This window comes from Chiroxiphia lanceolata, chromosome 4 (genome assembly GCF_009829145.1).
Source record: "Chiroxiphia lanceolata isolate bChiLan1 chromosome 4, bChiLan1.pri, whole genome shotgun sequence".
NCBI classification, from domain to species: Eukaryota; Metazoa; Chordata; class Aves; order Passeriformes; family Pipridae; genus Chiroxiphia; species Chiroxiphia lanceolata.
In genome coordinates this window covers 70,206,443-70,212,442 of record NC_045640.1, presented here as the reverse complement: position 1 = coordinate 70,212,442, position 6,000 = coordinate 70,206,443, and positions in this window count along the sequence as shown.

The window sequence follows — 6,000 nt, the reverse complement described above, 5'->3', positions numbered from 1 at the left end:
AGGGAGTGCAAGGCAATGGAACACAGAGAAACACCCCGGGGCCCCATGGGCTCGCTAGCCCTGCCCCACAGCACTTGTGGGAGCTTCTCAGCTGTGGCAGAGAGACCTGTAAAAGACAGCACAGAGGCACCCAAACAGCTTTGCACAGTGGTGATGCTAAGCTGGACTGGAAGGGCCCCGGGGACAGGCTGAGACATGCTGGGTCTCTCCACTTGGTCCTGTCTCTGAGGATGCTGTGTGAGCTCAGGAGCAGCCCTGGCCTCAGCTGTCTCCTCCTCTCTGCTCAGTGTCTGCATTAATTCGCCCTGTAGGAGCCAGCACAGGGTTGCCCTGGGGCTAATAAACTTGCTGGCCTGTATGTGGATGTCTGCATTTGGCATTCCCACGCACATCCCGCAGTACTAATGTTTGAGGGAGTGTACCTGGAGACTCCCTTATTAATCTTAACTAACAGAGAATGAACTGTGTCATAAGCTGGCTGCATTTCATATTTAGAAAGAGATTCAAGCTCTTTGAATAGCCCTGAACTTATTCCCAGGGAGCCAACCCTGCCCGCAGCCATTAGTCTGGGGGTGGGTTGGGAGTTACCTCCGGGAAGGCTACTGCTCCAGTACTGGATGCAGTGACCACGCTGCAGTCCCAGCAGTGCTACACGAAACAAGGTATTGCTGGTCTTAGTTGCACAACAGGCAAACCATCTCCAAAAGAGAAGAAACACACTTAAATCTTAAATAGCCTTACGTAATTTCAAACTAATGAATGCATGGAACAAAGTCCTCCTCTGAAGGGAGTGGTCACACAGTGCTAGCCTGCTTTCTACCCAAAGGCTATGGCAGCACCCTGATATCTAAACAATGTCCTCAGACCAGCCCTTCCCATGCAGGACATAGCCCAGACTATATTAGAAGGAAGATGAACACATCCTATCGCTAACTTAGTCTTCAACTCAGACCTTCCCTTGCAGGACCTCTCGTGCTATATCCACCCCGAGTCAAGGTTCAAGGACAATTTTCCTAGCATGGCTTTTGCTATGCCACCCTCCTCTGACAAGTTAAAAATGAGCCACTTGTTTTTTTGAAGGCTTTGATTCCCACTCTCATCTCTCATCTGTTATGAAAGGGCAGCTCTCACTCTGGCCACTCTCACTGCTGCTGCCCGCTGTGGAGCTGGGTATTCAAACACGGTATTCCACACTTCTCCCTGGGCAGTAACAAACACACACATACAGATCAAGCCTCTCTTCCACATCCATCCTCTGTTTGTCCATCTCCATGCTCAGCACCACCTCACCACCTAATTAGGACACTTAAATGAGAACAGAGATTTGAGAGTGGTTTTGCCATGTGAGGCACAGTGCCCACAACCCAGAGGTCCTGCCAGAGTGGGAACACTGAAGGAGCCAAGGAATACTTTGACCATGGTGTTATCTAAGTTGTGGAAACCTGTTTTATTTCTAAAGAGTAGATCAGGAGTGTGGGGAATATCAAGTTTAAAGCAGTTTGACACTGCTTGGCAACTTCTAGTCACTGTCCATGTGATCTGTGAAAATCTCAGAGTTAAATGAAAACAGATTAAAAAGACAAACGCAGTCATTATTTCTGCAGGGTAAATGCTTGATTCTGGGAATACGGCTTGGCAAACTGGGAGCTTAGGAAGTGCAGGAGGGAGCACATCTGCTAGATTAATTTTCTTTTTCACCCAGTTCCTGCCGTGTTGAATGGCGGCACTGCCGAGAAGCACAATGGAAATATGCTCTTGCACCTGCGTTCCCCTTTGTGCCCACTATTAATTTGGAAAACACTCATTTTTGAGAGTATGCATTCCTTATTACCAGCACCTGATGGCTTTGAATACTAACCAGAAAGACAGTGAATCAATATTCAAGTTTGTTCATGTCGTTAACAAGGAAAAAAAGAACTCCGATGCTCTTGGGACTGTCTTGTCTCTATGCAAAAGACCTACCAACTCTCCTACACAGATCTGGGGCAGAGCAATGTTTTTTCTTGTTTGTTGCAAAACAGGTTTTCAGCAGATGTGAGGAAGTTCTTTTGTCTCAAATAATATCTTTACTTTCTGCATTGTATAATGCTAATACCAACTGCTCCACATTTATTGCAGACCAAATTTTTTTGACATTTGGAGCTCTGGTATAAATCTACTTAGGGTTTAAAACTTATGTTCAGTGGCTGATTGTCCAGTGGTCTTATCCTTCAAGAAAAAAATATTAAATACTATTTATAAATTACAATGTGGTTTTTCCATTTGTTCCTAGCTGATTTAGTTAATATTGATGAACATAGAAAATATTGATGATAAAGACACTGTCTCTGGGTTTGGAAATCCTCGAACCACAAACAGCTGGAGAGCATTCAGAGGAAAATTCATTGAATAAATAGGATACTTTTCTATTCACATCTGATATTGGTCATTGCTAATGACAGATTACTGGGCTGGATGAATTTCTGATGTGGCTGAAATGGCTGTTCTTAAATCCAACATCCCATCTTGGCAAAGGGGAAAGACACCCTTTACAGAAGCAGGTTTCATGTAAATGAGCCAGCAGTGTGAGCCAAAAAGCACTTTAGTATCAATTTAAGCACAGATTTTGCTACCTTTCCTCAGGTGAAGGGAACCACACTCTTCAAGTACTGCTATGGAAATTGATGTACCTGCTCAAGCAGGGAGTCTCAACCCCATGTAAATAAGAATGTCCCTGAATAATTCTGTTCATTAATTTCACATGTTAAATGAGCAACTAGAAAAAGCATTTCAAAAACAACTACATCCAGTCCTCTGGTGGGAAATCTCAGCAGAAGGCAAGTAGAGTGAATTAACTATGGTGTTATTAAGGCAAACATTGCAACAGAGTCAGAGCAAATGTGCTTCTGCTTCGTTCCTGGTCTGCAATGAACATCTCCTGAGGACAAATGAGGACTCTTAATTATGCACCCTCTAAGCATCTCAAGATTTGTTTCAGCAATAAAGTTTTCAGACGTGGCAAACAGTGAGTTGCATTTTGAAGACTTCTGGGATGACATGAACCTTTCCTCCTTGTTTTCTCTCACACAATTAAATCTTCTACATTGCTGGTTCTGGTGCTTTTTGCTCCTGCCTTCCAGAAAAGTACAACTGGAAGGATAAATAGAGACTTGGTCCTATCCAGCTTCTGAAAAAATTCTCTGCTTTGAACATTGTGCCTGTAAAAGGATCTTGTCTCTCCATACCACAAATACCATCAAATGACAGCCTTCAGAAACAGTCATCTCCATTAATTTGTCAAAAGGCTGACAGCTAACCAAGGCACAAGGGAGATATTAAATGTTAGCAGAGACAGAAACATTCATGTTGCTTTATCTTCCATTCAATTCAGAGTATTACATTAAGAGAAGACTGGCACCAGGACACAAAGGCTAGATTAGTGCTCAGTATTCCTTCTCACAAAGTTCTCACCTGTAAACCGGGCTCCTGGACAAACCTATATTTTTTTCCTACTTTTTTTTCCAGAGGGCTTTTGAAAGTTCTGACTGCAGCAGCAAAAATGAGCACAACTACACAGGGAGCTTGGCAGGCTGTCCCAGGTGCCACGCTGCTCAGCAGAGGCCTGATGCAGCGAGGTGATCCTCAGCCCAACCCTGCAGGAATCCACTCGCCGAGGAGCCTCCGAACCGGAGCTGACTCCTCTCTGACACAGCTCCAACAGCAGCCAAGAGCTGGAGCTGGAGGGACCCAGCTGCATGGACAGCCTCCAGCGAGTTACACTGCAAATGCAGAAAAAGCAACTAAAAAAAGCAACTGAAAAAAAGCAGGAGATGAGTTAATGCCAGACAACAGGTTATTCAAGGCGGCAGAATTGCCTAGGGCTGGGAGAGACCCAGGGGCTTTTCCTGATGTTTTTAGCCAGGGCAAATGTATCTTTATCTCAATATTCCTCATCTTTTCTGTAAAATGTTTTGGGATTTACTGGCGAAAAGTAACACCTTCTATGAGAGCAGTGTGGAAAAACAGCAAGGTAACTATTATGAAACTGGAATGCTTTATTCTTGGGGAAAATACAATGATAAACTGAAGAGCCAGTATAATGGAAGACAACAGAATAAATAATAATAAAGGTCCACTCTGCCACTCTGTCATTTATGAATAAAGCTTTGAATTTTAAACAGTTTCCCTATAAGGTTGCCTAATGTTCACCAAGACATAAAAAAGTAGACAAAAGCTGTGCTCACAGCCTTAACTCAGAGAGAATTTTATTACTTACCTTTTTTTTTCCCCATATGAGAATGAGACTGAAAATAAGTTACATCAAAGAAGTTATAGGGGAAATAAAACACCAAACCCAACAACCAAACCCCCATAGCTTATTCTGTTTTATCCCCCAAACTCTCCTCTCTGGAATCTTGTTGTTTTCAGAGTATCAACTTCACTAAGAAAACTGCAATGCCATCAGGAACCAGGAGGTTCCTTTGCTGGTATGCTCCTTGGAGAAGGGCACCAAACATCTTGCAAAGGATTCTTTAAAAGCTTCCTGCCCTCTCTGGCAGTTCCAAATAAAACACCCAGTGTTGCAGGGTCACCTGCCTGGAGATCCAACACCCTCCTGCCATCCAGCTGTTCATGGTTCAGACATAAAGCTTGAATTAGTGCATCAATGGAAAAAAACCCCCCACCTTAAACCAGAGGCAACTGCTTTAAACCTTCCAGATTCAAAGAAGTGACAATTATTTTTCTGATTAGCTCTATCTAGCACAGCTGTTCCCTGCAGCCTCCTCCCTATCTCCCATTTTTTCAAGGATACACATGACTAACAGCTGAAAGCTACCACACTGCTGCCAACCCCCTGTGCAAACACCTGAGCAAGTCCCAAGAGACAAGTACAGAACAGGCTGGGGAGTCCAAGATGAACTAATGAGGCACAGAGAAGGGAAAAAGGTCCCAAACCAAATCACAAAATCCTTTACTGTGTTCTTAATCCATTTGAAAAAAAATGACAGGACACCAACTTTATTCCTGAAGACACATGATTTTGTCACAGGAGTCCAATAGAAGCTGTTTTTCTCCAGCTTAAACTCCACCTGTAATTGTAGTTCTGTGCTTTCACAGGTCTAATATAAAATTGTAAGAACAGATGTGAGAACAGTTGGTCTTTCTGGGACACCAGCAAATTAGATTTATTCCTAAAGTTCAATCTGTTTATATTATCTACATATACATTTGGAGACTTCTTTAATAAAATGATTTGCCAAGTAGATTTCTCAGTCCCACACCCTATTTCTGTGACTCTTTGTAGCATAAAATGATTAGGATTTAGATCAATGCCAAATTGTCATTGCTGTCTCTCAAAGGGCCTCCAACCGAAAAGCTTTAGTTGACTGAGCCAACCAGTCTCAGCTTTTTTTTGAAAAATACATTTTGGTACTACTCGGTAATATACAAATCAAATTGTAGTAAAGATCTCCCAGAAGATGTGAAGTGCTATTCAATGCAATTGTTTATATTCCACAGAGTAAGAGATCTGAAACAGGTGTTGGACAATTTTATTTAATGATTAGTACAGTGATTATCTGAAGAAAATGTCTGTATCTGAAACATAATAGAAGTTACTCAAAGATTAATTCAGTGAAAATGATTCTTTGCCTCAATGAAAAATAGCCACTGAATTAACGCTCCTCATACTTTGTCATTTCAGATATAGAAAACTTAACAAAAGAGGGTCAATAATTGCTGTGAGAAACAACAGAAATACACAGAAAACAAGTCAACAATTAATGACAATTTTGTCATTCTCCTAATCTTAGAAATCAGTTGGTCCATGCCCACCAACCACTGAAATCTGTGTGAATGAAAATATCTGGAGGTAAACCTGAACCATCATTTGCAAAAGGCACAGCCGAACTCTTCCTTCACACTCAACAACTCTCTGCAGAGAAATCACAGCACCTTTATAATCCAAAGTGGAAGTGAGACAGGATCACAAGGTCAAAGGGGATTATTGCAATGACCAGA